The 16,531-nt window shown below is 38.1% G+C and overlaps 1 pseudogene; it reads right to left on the bottom strand.

Annotated features, from left to right (window-relative positions):
- Nucleotides 1-8,105: 8,105 nt before the first annotated feature.
- Nucleotides 8,106-8,194, bottom strand: LOC125099388 (uncharacterized; annotated as a pseudogene).
- Nucleotides 8,195-16,531: the final 8,337 nt, after the last annotated feature.

The raw sequence follows: 16,531 nt of genomic DNA, 5'->3' as shown, positions 1-16,531 counted from the left end.
AGACACAGTTTTCCATCTTCTATAACATAACATGAAAGACCTGCTCTCCAGTCCAAATCAAAAGTGCTTTGGGACAGACTTTGATTGGCTCGGCTTGGACTACCTGCCCTCCACTGACTAATTACTGGCAAGGTGAATGTAAATTCTGATTTGCCAGGCCTGTACCATCTGCTCAGCCCACTGCCGTGTATTTGGTAGGCCCTATAGAATCACACAGGGATGGGCACCTTGGTGGCTCAGTGGGTTAAGCCTCTGCCTTCGGCTCAGGTCATGATCCCAGGGCTCTGGGACTGAGCCCTGCATCGGGCTCTCTGCTCAGCAGGGAGCTTTCTGCCCCCCCCCCCCCCATCGCTTTGCATGCTTCTCTGCCTACTTGTGATCTCTCTCTGTCAAACAAATAAATAAAATCTTAAAAAAAAATAATCACACAGGGATGAGGAATGGCAGTTTCCCAAAGAAATCAGATGCTGATATCAGAAGAATGGGGAAGGGGCTATTGTGAGAAAAGCACAATAAATATTCACTGCACACAGTGAACATACATCTGACTTGTCTCACTTGAATCGGATTCCCAAATGAATGGAAGAGAACTTGATAATGAGGCAGAAAATATTAAGCTTCAAGATATGAGAGTATAAACATTATCATGGACGATACCCAGGTCATACTGCCCAACCCCTCCAATGAACTAAAGAGCATACACAGATATTCTATTTTTGACAGTATTCTTAATTTTAGGAATTGATCACAACACACCCATACTTCCTTTAGGATTCCATTAGGAAAATCTCATATATAATTTTACTCATAAGACTGTTTCTCAAAGCCTGTTTTATGGACTTCTAGTCTTGGAGCTGTGAGAGAAAGGTTCTATGGCAAAATTCTGTTGAGAAATGCTTCTTATTATGTTCATCCCTGGAGAGGGACAGACCTCATAATCTAGCTTTAGCACATTTAAAGTCCACAGTAAAGAGACTTCATTTAAACCAGCATTTCCCAAGTACATTTGATTGGAGAACACCCCAACCCCACACACACCAAAGAAAGAATGAAAGAAAGGTAAGAAACAAAACACGTAATGATATCCTGTGGAAGTTCTTTGGGTGGAATTTTGGAAAACAGTGATCTAAATCAATGCCGAAGCTGCATATATTTGTCTCATATCCCGTGGTGGGACAGGAAATTCTTCTAGTACTTACGTCCCTGTTGTTTAGAGTTAATACTTCTTTCAAATTTCATGAGCAGCAAATCAGCTTTAAGTTACTTCTGCATGACAAATAGGTTAGAATTTACCAAATCCATCAACTTTTTGCTATCATAAATACAGAACCTGGGATTTAGAGGCAAACAGAACCCCCACAACCACAAACTTATGGCAAAGAAATTATTTATGTGCAACGGAATGTGTGGGGCATTTGAAATCCAGAGGTGAACAAGACAGATACAATGTCCTTTGGATTGTGTAAATACTAACATGTCCTTTCATCTCCGAGCTTCACTTCCCTCGCATGGAAAATTGTGATAATATTACACACTTCTCAGAGCTGTTTTGGAAATTACATGGAAGAGTGGTTGTCAAAGAGAGCTTAATAATTATTAAAAATGTTTAAATTCATTTCTTTCTGAACATTATTGAGCATCTGTTGAATGCAAGGACAATGCTACGTGCTGGCAGCAGGGGAATTAACAACAAAAAAGAAAAGGGATCGTCTTGAGTAGAAAAATGCTTACAAAAATCTTAGGAAAGAATATAACTGTTTACAAAAAGATAGACAATAAAAGGCAGCAAGTGGCAAGGACCAAATGAGGGTCCCAGGCATTAAATACTGCAGAAGCTCAGAAGTGAGAGAAACCTGTGCAGGGGTGGTGAGTTCACACAAAGCTTTATGGAGTCTCTGCTCCCTTGAAGAAAGCAGAGGAGGGTGAAGAACGAATTAGGAGAGGAAAATGGCATAAACAAAGCCACGGAAATGAGAACAGTTGGGCTTTCAAGGAACAGTGAATAGATGAATATGATTGTAGCAGGTGAATTTATTCAGCACAGGTAGAGAATAAAGCTGAGTGTGTAGATTGTTCTAAGAATGAAACACTTCGAATGCAAGACTGAAGCATCTATGTGCATAAAAGACATTAGAGATTTCCAAGGCAGGAAAGTGGCATAACAAAGCTAATTTTTCCAGTCAAGTAATATGGCAGTTGTATGCAAGAACTTGGGCTTGGAAGGAAAATTTTAACTTTTAAAACTTTTGGCTAATATACTACTTGTTGTTGTTGTTGAACCGTGGTTTATCATTAAAAACAAGTAGAAAATAAATGTCCCACAATGGAGAATTGGTTAAATAAGTGGAATATACAATGGAATATATCACAGCCACAAAAAATGATGTTTTAGAAGAATATAACAGAAGAATGTTTACTGTACTGAAAGCAAGTTACAAGACCACAATATACAGTGTGATTTCATTTTTAAAATTTTTTAAAATTTTATTTTACCTTTTCAGTGTCCCAAGAGTCATTGTTTATGTACCACACCCAGTGCTCCATGCAATACGTGCCCCCCATAATACCCACCACCCGACTCACCCAACCCCCCACCCCCTCCCCTCCAAAACTCTCAGTTTGTTTCTCAGAGTCCACAGTCTTACATGGTTCGTCTCCCCCTCTGATTTTTGATTTTGGGTGGCACTATTATGGTTGGTCTTTATTTTTTTTATTTTTGCATATCTACATTTTCTGAATCCTCTACAGTAAGTTATATTACTTTTACAGTGAGGACAAAAATCTATTATAATTTTATAAAAGCTGACCTAGAAAAAACCCTGTGGATTTCTAGACTGTGTGGAGTGTGGGAAGCAGCAAAGGAAGTGGCAAAGGAAATAGCGAATTCATATAGAATCAGCATTACACCCCAGCCTGGCAGGAAGGGGCTGAAACTGGAGCACCTGCCAAAAGTGGAGCTGTCTGAACTCTCAGAAAAGGTCTTTGGATTTGGTGCTATGAGTCGTTAATAACTGCTCTTGAGAAGTGTGGTGGAGAGAAGCAGGAGAGAGTGTAGTCATTCCATTGCTTAAGGGGGTCTTGTGACTGACCATATAGCCAGTCTCTGCGCATGCCTGTTCTGGACCTGGGCACAGCCTCGCCGAGCGCTTTCTGCACCGGGCAGCGGTTTTCGTGCTCCTGCCCTTACAGCGGATCGCCGTCTAGACTGTTACAACCATTGCGGACTCCCTCAGCGCGGCAGGTGCCTCCAAAGATTGTTAAATGCAGACTCCTGGGCCCAGTCCCAAACCATCTAAGAGTATCTGGGGAGTCCGCTTTTGAAAAAAACCTCCAAGATGATTCTTAAGCATAGGCAAGTGGCAGAACCTCTAAGTTAGGGTGTATGCTAAATGCCGTGGATCTGGACACCAAGAGTGGAGAGGACTGAGCCTGGGAGTTTCTGTAAATAGCACAGCTGGGTGTTTTAGTCAGGAGTCAGTAAGTCCAGGATGTGGAGAAACCATCCTTTGGAATCCAGCTGACACCATGGCATGTGTTCTGGGAGCCTTTGGGGGCTGGGCAGCAGTACACAACCAGAAGGTAAGAAAGGGCTTGGCTCCTGGGAGTGACAATCTATTGGAAGAGGCTTGCAGTCAGTTTCCCAATTGGCCTGAGCTGAGAACCAGTGCAGCTCCTCTTCTCAAGGGACCCCAAGCGGCAAGAACAAAGAAATCAATGCTCTGAGGCTCTCTACCTGTGCAGCTAAAAGCTATTATAAAGTGGTCAGGATTAGATCAGCCAAAGCAAGGGGCCTCTTGACGAGAGACTAATCAGGATTCAGAGACCAGAGGTTCTTATCGAATGGATAGAGGAGACCTCAGGGGGCCCCCATCCATCCCATTATAAAACATGTATAAATAAATTGTGCTGGATTGTGTTGTGGTTTCCAGTGATTTGCTATCCCTCTCCTAAAATCTTTATATTCTCCACCCACTGACATCAGGCTTGCCCGTGTGACTTACTTTGGCCAATCACATCTAAGTGGAATTGACTCAAGTTGCTTGCTCACAGAGATGTTAAGATCTGTCCTCTGGTTCTGCTATCTCTCCTACCTTTTCTTCCTCGCAAATATACTTCTAAAATCATTCTGGGGAATGTGTATCTACCAGAAGATCTGGTTATCCCTAGTCATTCTGCATTGTCCACACACAGGGCCAAAAATGTTCTAGTCTGCTCTGCTCTTATCATTTACAGCAGTAAATGCCCTCACCTGAGAAGTGGGTAGACACCAACTGGTTTCTCTTTCTGCCCTCTGCACCAAAGCTAAGGATCTTTGCATGAGTGCTCTGACATTCCAAAACTCTTCTCTTCCTTCCTCTGATAGCAGCAGATGCACATTCTTCAATACAAAGGACAAGGGATATACTACTTGGAATGTCAGAGAAAAGTCTTCAGTTTACTTAATGAAGCAGTCTTCCCTTGGAGATATTGTTCATTTTGAAGCACAGACCTCCAAATACTGCTCCTGAGATCTAATTCTTAAAGTTAGGGATGACAAGGATCAAGTTCTCTCTTCGCCTCATGTTACCTCTCCAGGTAGAAGAGATTTTCACTGCATTGCCAAGAGTTGGAAGTAGTGTGACGACTCCCTAGTAGCCAGACATCATCAGAGGCTGTGAAACTTTCACGAAGCTTATGAGGTTGCTTATGAAGAAAATAATTAGATTTAAAATAAAAAAGACATCTACTGGCCTTCTTTTACAAATTCCAGAGATGGCTAAGAGCCTTGCAAAAACACCCCATTGCATTCTAGGCCAGTCCCAGGAGTGTCCTGATGACGGCTATTTTTGAACTAGTGGTGCATGCAAGGAAAAATCTGCTTTGAATGTAGATGAGTAAACAACTCAGTACATAGAAATTTGAATTACTAAAGAAACAATTTCTACATATTTCACCTTTCCTCCTATATTCTCTCTGGAAGACACATGGTTAAGAAAACAATCTGAATCTGAATACAGATAAGCTAACTACTCTAAACATACCCCCCAAAAAAGTAGAATTGTAAGAAGAAGATTCTTTAACTAGAAAGTCTTTCTCCAAATTAGGATATTTCATAAGATGTGATGCCTTTTTTTTCTATTTTGCTTTTTCTGTTTATTTTTGTTTGTTTTCACTATATACCGTAAGCACCCTGTTTAGAAGATAACTATTAAATAGGAGCACCAAATAACAACTCAGTCTCCCTTTTCGACATGATTTGTAGCAGCCAGCCCATCAAATAAAGGAAAGCAAATGAACTTGTCTTCTCACTGGCCTTTGGAGCCAGACTATTAATGGGCAGTCCTGGTCCATCTTTAAGAGATCTGATCTATTCAGAGGGAGACCACGGGACCACTTTCTCACACCTAATGGAAAGTGTAGTGTAGGGAAAAGACACAGGCTTTGTACCGAGATACTTATAAATTTATATCCTGGCTCTGACTCTCATCAGCTATGTGAGCCTGAAAAATTAATTTCCCTGAACCTGTTTGACCATGTGCAAAAATGTGACTGATGTGTAACTGTATATAAAGGTTAAAGATTATGTATATTACACATGGGTCAGATCTTGACCCACTAGATGCCCAACAAATTGCACTTCTTTCTTTTTGTGGATTATTTTTGTTTTTGTCAAGTAAGACCATCTGTTTGTCCATCCATCTAACCCTCCATCCATCCAGAAAATCAGAGAGACATGAATCTTTGTCTCTTTGTCTTATTGCATGTCTCCTAATTACTATATGTGGATCATTGAAATTAAACATATTATTTTTTTTCTTTCTGGAATAAAAAATAGAGTATAAGCTTTTGTAAGCTTAGATTTGAGCCTTAAGACTCTCACTTAAATGGACTGAGCTTTTGAAGCATGCTTATAAATAATAGAAAAAAGAATACGCACGTACATTCTAGGTAAAAATGTGCTTACCATTGAGTTTGTCAAACTTGAAATTCCTATTCAGTTTCTTTCTTGTGCTGCTGCACTAGCAGTATTTTACATAAGATCGTTTGTCTACACAATATGTCCTTATTAAATTTAATTGACAACTGAGAAAAAAATGTGGGTTACCAATTTAAGGGAATTAACACTTAAGCAAATAAGAATCAAACAAAACAACCCCCCCAAAATTCCCAAAAAACCCACAGTCAAAACAAGATTATTAAAGTACAAAATGTACTTTGGTTATTTATTTTGACCAGAATTGTTTGGGTTTAATTATTTATGATAATAGTATACTTACAAATGTACTGTAGGCTATTTTGTGGAGTAATGAAGTTTTAGTAATATGAGCAGGCAACGCATTACTCTGCTTGCAGATCTTTTCTGAGAAGCTAGATGTAATATTTGATTTTTTAAATTGATAATTATATTTGAGACTTATAAGGTTTAAGTACACACTAGTATCCATATTCATATCTCAGTATACTGTATTTTATGCTGCCATATTTGTGCATGTGAGTTATATGTAACTAAACAGAATGAAATCTATCTCGAAGTGTACATACTCTTCTGATAAAAAGACCTCACTAGTCCACAAATTTATGCCGGTCTGTATGTTTCCTCCTACCCGCTAGTATAGCTTATGATTTCTTTTTTTTTTTTTTTAAGACTTCATTTATTTATTTGACAGACGGAGATCACAAGTAGGCAGAGAGGCAGGCAGAGAGAGACGAGGAAGCAGGCTCCCTGCTAAGCAGAGAGCCCGATGCGGGGCTCGACCCCAGGACCCTGGGATCATGACCTGAGCCGAAGGCAGAGGCTTTAACCCACTGAGCCACCCAGGCGCCCCTAGTTTATGATTTCTATGATTGTTCTGTATCGTGGGGAGAAGGCAGGGGAAGTGGACAGACTATCATTACTCTGTTTCCCAGGGTCCATTAGTACCTGCCACACTTGGATAAAGTGCTGGGTATCTTCAGCTTTACGTTGATATGTTTAGGGAAACAAAGCTTCAACTTGATAATGTAATAATTTCTAAACATTACATTAACATTAGAGGATGTTTGCTGATGTTGTTGTTACCTCATATTCCATTGATTCCCCAGGAACAAAAATGTATGTTAAAGCTTCATAGTTTTTACTTCTTCTGTGGAGTTCTCACTTTACATACCATTTTTGCACACACCCTCATTCCCATCTTCACCAAACCATGAGTGTGGGCCCCAGTTTTGAGATCTTTTGTTTTTGCTTTTGTCAAGTTTAATATTCACCATTCTCTAGATGTGATAGGAGGGACTTGAAGCATTTTCCAGGAATGTGTACACCAAGGGGATAATGGGAAGCAGGTGAGCAGAAGCCATATTGCTGACCTTTATCCACACTGGGAGATAATACCATAAAGAAAAAAATAAATAAATAAGCTAGGGAGTTTTACTGTGTAACTTTATTGAGGAATTCCATGATTTACTGTTCAATATAGCAAGGCTTATCGTGTAACTTAGCTGTAGAACTCCCTGATTTACTGTGAAGCACAGTGGGGCTTATCACGTAACTATTATATGAGAGTCTTGGCAAAGACAGGGTTAGGGTTTTGCAGAGCCCATTAAGAATGACTGACATGCTTTTCTCAAATGGACTAAAGAAGACTCTTGACTAGCAAACACAATTGTTATTTTCAGCATCTGAAATTCCAGTATTTTAACTTTATTCGGCACAGATGTTAAGGGTAACTTCTGTGCCTACTTTATCTTTCTCTCATCATTTTGTATCTAAGCCTCTGTTTTATAGTAAATAGCTATATGAGGTTTACTGTTTTATGATTCTGATATCCATTTTGCCGAATTTAAACTCTTTTTAAGAGGGACATTATAGCTAAAGAAGCAGAAGCGCATTAAAACACATTAAAGCATAGGATATTTCCATTTCCTGTCAGTCCCAGATGTAAGTTCTTCAGAGCCTCCCGTGGGCATTAAGTTGAGGTCGAAGCTTTATAGCCATTTACCCAAGGGCCCGGCAAGTTAAGTCCTGTCTCCTTCTTATGAAGACCACTAAGTGGAAATGTGAATATTCTCCAACAAGGACTACAACCCCATATATTATAATGTACTGATTTTCGCCACTCAAGAGAAACTAGAATTAAACAGGGACAATTGAAAAGGTCTTAAGCAATTTATGCTAAAAGACACTATGTCCCTTCTAGTAACAAACTATAGAAATGATCCCTGAAAGTATAGTCTTCACTATGTCCCTTCTAAAGAGTTACCCATGACTTGATTATAAATTTCTTGAGGATAGGGACTGTGTCTTATTCTTTGAATCTTCGATATTTAGCACAGTGTATGGCATGGCACCTCATGGGTACTCGATAACTTTGATTACGAATATAGATATCAATAAACCTTAACTACTTGGGATTTTTCTAGTTCACTGTAATTGTTTATGCTTCCATGTCTTTGCTAACTCCATTGGCTTTGCATGTACTTTTTGTTTCCTCCTCCATCAAATGGCCGACTACTCTCCTAGTTCTAGGGCAAGGATTGGAATAATTCATTTTTGTCTCTCCTCTTTTTGGTCCCAAAGAATCCAGCGTAGATGCTTATCCCTTGTCAAACTAAATTCCAATCACATTTACATGCCTAACACACTTTTACACTCTTTTGACTGACAAAGACTATTACCTAATTTAATTTCTGTCACAAATTGGATAGTCAGTAGTTGGGGTTTTGTTTGTTTTGGATAGTCTGTATTTTTTTTTTAACTGGATGAGTGAAGTTAATGAATCGTAGTTGGTATACCCCTCTGTTGCAACAATGAATGACAAAAATTCTAGAACTCTTTCTTTTTTTTTTTTTTAAAGATTTTATTTATTTATTTGTCAGGGACAGAGGGAGAGAGAGCGAGCGAGCACAGGCAGACAGAGAGGCAGGCAGAGGCAGAGGGAGAAGCAGGTTCCCTGCCGAGCAAGGAGCCCGATGTGGGACTCGATCCCAGGACACTGGGATAATGACCGCTTAACCAACTGAGCCACCCAGGCGTCCCTCTAGAACTCTTTCAAGGAAATCTTTGTTTTAATTAACAGTAGAAAGAATTAGGTCAAGAACAGGCTTGAAAAATGGCAGTAAATGAAATAGTGAAAAACTTGAGGATAATGATGCGTCAGAGGCAGCATAACATGGTTTAGGATTTGGCAGCAAAACTGTCTGGGTCCAAATCCTGATTTCTTAGTAGCAGTGAGATCTTAGGCAGATTACTAAACCCCTTTGTGCCTCAGTTTCTTTATCTGCAAAATACAGAGTACACCTGCTTGTGGAACTATTATGAAGATTACATTAAATAGATATAAAGTATTAAGAAAAAGGCCTAATATAGAAAATATTGTGTAAGTGCTATGTGTAATAATAATAATAATAATAATAATAAGAAGAAGAAGAAGAAGAAGAAGAAGAAGAAGAAAAAGAAGAAGAAGAAGAAATCCTCTTTTCAAGAAGAAGAAGAAGGAGAAGAAGAAATACTCTTTCCAGGAGAGAAGCACCTAACACATAGAAAGCATTATGTAAGTACTAGCTATAATATTATTACATACTTTTCCCAGTCTCTATTTCAAATTTTATTTAGTAGCCATGAGTATACTTCTTTGTTATTTAATGCCCATAGCATTTTCCAAATGGGTATTACTGTCTTAAAATTTCATTACTTGGAGATAAAGAGGAAAGCAGAAAAATATGTAATATTTAGGAAGGGAAAATAGATTTTGGTAAAATGAATAGTTAACAGGATTCTTTGAGATTAAAGTTTTTAGGCTGGAATCCTCTAAATTTTATATATTTTTAATTTTTTTAAGGATTTTATGTATTAGAGAGAGAAAGAGTGAATGAGCGCACTAGCAGGAGGAAGGGCAGAGGGAGCGAGAGAGAAGCAGATTCCTTGCTGAGCAGGGAGCCAGACAAAGGGCTTGATTCCAGGACCCTGAGATCATGACTTGAGCCGAAGGCAGACACTTAATCCACTGAGCCACCCACACACCCTGGGAATCCTCTAAATTTTACAGTTGGTGATTTTATTCTTGTATCTCTGGCTGGCAAATCTGTTCTCTTTCTGCTCTCTTCTTCATCCAGATTATGGCATCATAGAAAATGCGTGTACTAGAGCATCCACCTTATGGAAATTTTCCATTTCTGTGGCAATAAGCTAGTGCTGAAAAACTCCGTGTTAGTCGAAATAAAAATGAATCAATAGTAAGTTCATTGAAAGTCATAATTTGTCAGAACTCTGAATTCCTTAAGTAAAATGAAGTCCAAAAATTATGTAACTATAATTAATTTATGTATTCTAACATTTACAGGTTTCCCAAAATAATGTGCATAATTCATCTACTTTTAGTAACTGCAATTTTTCTGAGTACTTTTCTCAAGGATGAGCCCATCATCATAATGTTGGGAATCTTTGATTGTTCCGAGTCCACTTTCCCAGATCGGCAGAATGAGACACATATTTTGTCATTCCCTCCAGTTTGCTGGCATTGGTGTGCTTTCCTGCTGAGCCCTGGATCTTTTCCTTCACCCACTCAGTCCTTTGTGATTTCATCCAGTCTCATAGAGGTAAAAACCTTCTAGAACTTGGAAGTTCCCAAATTTAATCTCCAGTAGCTCTCCCCTGAACTTCAGATTTGCATAACCAGTTTGTTAGCCTACATCTCCACTTTGATGATTAATAAACATCTCGCCGTGTTCAAAATAGATATTTTTCTGTTATCCCTCAAACCTGGTTGAAACAGCTTTTTCTCTTCCCTTGATGGCAACACTGTCTTTCAGTTACTTAGATCAAAAATCTTTTGACTCTTTTATTTACTTCATGCCCACATTTAAATGCTCAGAAAATCATCATGGCTCTATTAAAACATACCAAGAATCCAACCACATCTCACCACTGCCTGTGCTGGAGCCCTGATCTAAACTACCATGCCTGCCTGTATTCTTTTAATACTCCCCAACTGGTCTACAGGCTTCTACCTCGTCTTGCTTAAGTCTGTTTTCAGCTCTGCCCCCAGAGTGATTCTGTTAAGACGTAAGGCAGAACATTCCTCTCTTTTGCTCAAAACCTTCAAATGAACTCTTACCCTGGAGTCAAAGCCAAAGACTTATCTAGGTATAAGACCTTATGATGTACCCTCTCTCTTCATGAATTTATCTCCTAGAGCCCTCCTTTTTATTTACTCCACTTGGGCCACACAAGACCTGTGTGCTCCTTGTACATACCAGCAGCACTTGCACTGTTATCCTGATGGCCTGTGGGTGTCTTCCTAACCACCGTCAGGTCTATTCAAATAACACGTTTTCAGTACCCTTTCCTGACCATCCTGTAGAAGTCACCTCCCACATTCCCTGTCCCTTTATTTTTTTCTTCCTGGTACTAATCTCTTATAATTCTACTCTAGAATTTACTGTAGATTTTCCTTAGTTTCTACTTATACCCTACTAAGATGCAAGCTTCATGTAGGATGCAGTTTTTTTCTATTTTATTCAGTATTGTGTCTCCAGTACCTAGAAGAGTGTCTAGCACATTATAAACCTACAACAAATAAACTGTTGATTTAATCAGCAAAGAAAAATAAATCACACCTTAGCATAACATCATAGATTCAATTGCATATTTATTATATTTTATTTATGCTTATTTACATTAATGTTAATATTTAAATACTATTATAGATAGCCAACTATCCATCAGAATCTGTGATTTTCTGTTCATTCTATAGAATCTATGTTATAGACTGTACACTATGAAGTTATTACTGTAATACAGCTGCCCAACCAGGGACTGTAAGTCGCAGCCCCTCTTATATCCAGGTATGGTCAAGTGATGGGTTCTTATCAATGGAATTATATGTGTCACTTCTAGTCAGGGATTTTTAAGAGACAGGCAATGCCTTCTCCTTATTCCTTTTCCTCTTTTCCCTCCTTCTCACATAGAACCACTGCATAGAGTGACAAATACAGTTTTACAATAGTGTTAGGATATTTTCAGTTTCAGTTCATTATTATTTATGTACTTGGGGATATCCATGTATAGTGTGAGGAGGTTTTAGTTTGAAGTTTAGGGGCATTTTTCCTTTTTCTTGAAGAGTCAATAGGAAAGAAATAAGCAAAGAGGATACATTTTTAGGGCCCAGTGAGGAGATAATGGGAGGTATGAAATATGACTGCCCAAAACAGCACCTCTTTCCTGGTTATGAATTTTTACTCATCTCATGTCTGTCTTAAAGAAATAAAAAAAAAAAAAAAAGGAGAGAAATAACAAGTGTATGATCTGAAAAGAGGTGTCTGTGTGTTAGGTAACCATTGCTGAGAGATAAAACCAAGAAAACCAATTAGATCTCTAAGCTTTAGAGAAAAAGGTCTTGTCCAAAGATTTAATATTTCTAACTTTAGCCCCTAGTGCCTTCCCTTTCTTATTGATCTCTGATAGTCTCGGGCTCACTTTCTTTAACAGTCACCCTAGCAACCCTATATCCCAGCAGATCTAAGAATTCTCTTTATGTTTTACACATAACTTAGTTGGGGAAAACAAGGCAGCTGGGATTTCTAACATGAAGAGATTTTCTTTCATAAGGGCTAGTTCCACTCTTTAGAACAAAGATATTGGACTCAGGATGGAGGTCAATAAAAATTGTAACCTACTTGTAAAAATCACTTTTCCTCTTTGGGGTTTCCAAACATCTTGCTGTACTTCCCAGTATTATGAAATACTGACAACAAGGTTTCTGCCATCTTTAAGAGATTGTGTCCATTGCATATGCCATAATATTTGTCAAGGTTATTATTGACTTTAAGGTTCAATCATCGAAAGAAGAAAAAAGCAGGAGTTGAGGTTGGGGAAAGGGTGGTAGGATTTCATTGAAGTCTGTAAGTCATTTTTAGTAATTTTAAAGTAATATCCAGGAGACTTCAAGCGGAAATTAATCAGGCAGTTGAAATACTCTGGGTAATATTATATTTTGCAATAATAAACAACAAAATGAAATGAAATATTATTCCATAGAGCTTAAGTTATGAGATGAAAACTTAAAATGCAAGACAAATGCCTGAAAATATGAAATCCTAGACAAGACTAGGAAAAAAAGAGAAAAGTACCTTGTAATTTCTCTACAATTAAAATCCCAAGATGATCTATTACTTTCTGTGTCCTAGAATTGATCATGTGTGAAGGGATTGTGCAGCCCCAGCCATTTCTACTTAATTGATGAGCTGCCATTTTGCTTTTCAGCTAGTTGTTCACTGATTGTGAAGTTACAGTTTGATGTCTAAGTTGAATATGGAGGTCTTTGTGTTTTCCATTCTTTCTGTTCTTTGTTTCATTTCCCTAGTAAACCCAATAAGCTTTGCGATAGTATTTGAATTGGAAAAAATTAGGTCCTGCACATTTACTCCCTAGATTTTCTCCCTCACATTTAATTTGTACAATATAGCCTGACTTTTATTTTTTATGGAGGAAGGTGCTTTCAGAACTCTAGAGCATGGCATATATAGATCGGAAAAGGTTGGGAAAAAAAGGACATAGGGATAAAAGAAAAATAGAAAATAGAGAGATTGAGAGGAAAGATTTATTGACAGACTATGGTTTCAATAAACCTGGGCTCAAATCCAGTTTATGAGCTGTTTGGTCTTGGTAAACCATATATAAGATGTTATGAAAGTAAAATTACATAATGTATGTTAAGTAATTGCTGTAGAGATTTACAATCAATTTAAATTATTGCTATTTCACTATTATTGTGATGAAGAGTAAAATAGAGGAAAATGTATTACACCATTAATATATAGATACATGTTGCCAAATTTAAAAATATAAGAAGCAAATGCTCTTTCCTTCACACTCTTTTTTCTCCTATGTTCTCTACATTCAGAATTCTGTCTCCCTTTTTTCCTCAAATGTCCAAATGCCGTAATAACACAGCTTTAAGGGTCATTGCGGTTCATTCCTACTCTTTGAATTATGTCTACATCCATTAAATTGCCAAAATTATGTTTTATCTTTTTAATAGACACCTTCTTTATTTTCAAATCCTTAACAAATTCCCCTTCTGGATTTTACTTGATTGAAAATGCCATAGTTGGAATTGCCTGCAGATATATTATTCCTTTATTCAGAGTTATTCTGTAATTCATCATGTGATGTCAAATCTTCATCAAATCTTCTCATGAGGAAACCGAGATGCTAAGATGTTATATTCCATTTTCATTTTTTCATTATTCTATCAAGGTCATCATTGTTAATTAGTATATTTAGCTTCCTTCTTCCATGGGTGTGGAATTTTAGATTGCTCTTCTTTTTTTCCTTCTACTACTTCAATGTTTTACATCAGTCTTCTGTTATAACCATGGTCATTGTGTTCCCTCTTCAGCCTAGACAGAATCTGTCTTTCTCTTTTTTTTTTAAGCTTTTATTTATTTATTTGACAGAGACACAAGGAGAGAGGGAATATAAGCAGGGGGAGTGGGAAAGGAAGAAGCAGGCTTCCTGCCAAGCAGGGAGCCAGAGGCAGGGCATGACCTGAGCTAAAGGCAGACACTTAACGGCTGAGCCACCCAGGTGCCCCCAGAATCTCTTATTAATGCTGAAACTTCATGACGTTCCCCTTGTGAAATCATGCTCAGACTCTTTTAAAAAAATTTTCAGTCAAAGTTTGCCATCTGGCCGATCTTCTATAGTAGACACCTGGCTAATGTCATGTAACAAATACAGGAGTGCTTCCTAAATATTCCATGAGTTCCCTGCTTTTTCCAGCCTCGCTTGAAAGGGGCTTGAAGTTGGATGATGAGTTCTGGCTGGAGTGGAAATGACGTACGTCTGAGGTACTTAGAAGCTACTTGTTGGGATGGGAGCGTCACCAGATAGTTGCAAGAGTGTTAACCTGAGGCCCTTAGTGGTCCACTGCCCACCCAACCAGACCTGTACATATAGCATGAGTGAGAAATGTATGCTGTATGTGTAATGTGATTGAGATCTCTGAGTGAATATATTCCTCCAGCATGTCCTAGCCTACCCTAACTAATGTCCTTGGCTAATTAGACACAGTAGTAATTAACTCAATAGAACTAAGCCAACAATATGGGTGGTAGCATGGATTAACTGGCTATAGGCCTACATTTCTCAGACAGTAAATTGTTTCTAGAAATGGCAACTTTATCAACAGGTTAAGAAGAAACGTTAATAGAAGTTATGGTAATTGTGTGCTACTTTCCAGTATTACATAGCGGTGCGTAGCATACGGTTGCCAATGGTGAAATGGTGCCATTCATGGCTTTTGAACACTTGCTGGTTTGAGGTCAATAACACATACATGGCTGGTGTTTTTCCCGTTTACTTGTTAATGCGTTACTATATTTTGTATTAGTTTCATTTTTTTCATACCCTACTTTATAGAGTTTTTCACATTTGACCTAAGTTCTAAATAAAAATGTGTGATTTGCAGATGCTACTGTACCGTTTTCATCTTTGAGTGCGCTGCCTACTTTTCACTTCAGAAAAAAATGAAATCAACTCTCTTTTCTTTGATTCTTCAAGCTTAATTGGAATGAAGCGCTCATGCTCAAATTAAGGGGCTTTCACTTAACTATTCTGCCTCATTTAAGAAAAAAAAAAAAAAAAGCCTTGTTAGCTAAGCGAAGACATGGTATTTGTGAATCCATAACTAGGAAAGCATGTATCACACAGCTGCAAAGCACAATAGGTATTTTGGTAAAGTTATATCTGTCTTAGGGATCTGCAATGTGAGAAAAGAAGATGCAAAAATAGGATCCACTCAATAAAAACCAACCTTTGGCTAACTACACCTTTCCTTTCTTTCTTACCTTTCACAGGCACTAATAAGCTACTAGAACTTTGGTTGATGTGAAAAATCTCACCAAATATTCAAAACTATAGTCACCTTAAGTAGTGCTGTCTATCAAGTCCATGAACTAAATCTGGTCATCCAAACTATTTAATTGTCAAAGGAAGGAATATATCTGAAATGCAACATAATCATATGATTTTGACAAGGTTTTAACTATCCCAAGGCAATTTTGTATTGATTTCTCTCAGTAACACATGTTTGGGAAAATTTTAAAAGGGAAATGGTTCTGATTTTAAAAGATATTGCAAACAAGGAGAGAAAGAATCTCTCCTTATAAACCTGGTTGAGCGGATTCCTGGATTCTTATTCTCTCAGTGAAATTGTTTTGAAGCAGAAATGTTTATGTTTCTCTTGTAATGGAGGGAGCTTGCCTTTGTAAATAGATGCACCAAGTTCTTGACTCTTGGCTAATTACCTTGTCCTCACACCTGAGTGTCATCCTTGACACCTTGGTTTCCCTCATGCCACATATATCAGCCATCCTATCCTGTACATATTTTTCTAATTTATACACGTCTTTCTGTTACAGTCACCAGCTTGTCTCACCTGGGTGCTGGCAAAAGTTCCTTAACTAATAAAAAGCATCCATTCTGACTTCCACTCTGATCTACTTTCCAAATTAGAGTCAGAACGAGTTTCACTGCATCACAACACAGTTGTAAACCACCCAATGGCTTGTG

The sequence above is a fragment of the Lutra lutra genome, chromosome 4 (genome assembly GCF_902655055.1).
Source record: "Lutra lutra chromosome 4, mLutLut1.2, whole genome shotgun sequence".
NCBI classification, from domain to species: Eukaryota; Metazoa; Chordata; class Mammalia; order Carnivora; family Mustelidae; genus Lutra; species Lutra lutra.
Note: the sequence above shows the minus strand (reverse complement) of the source record. Positions and strands in the feature narration are given on the sequence as shown.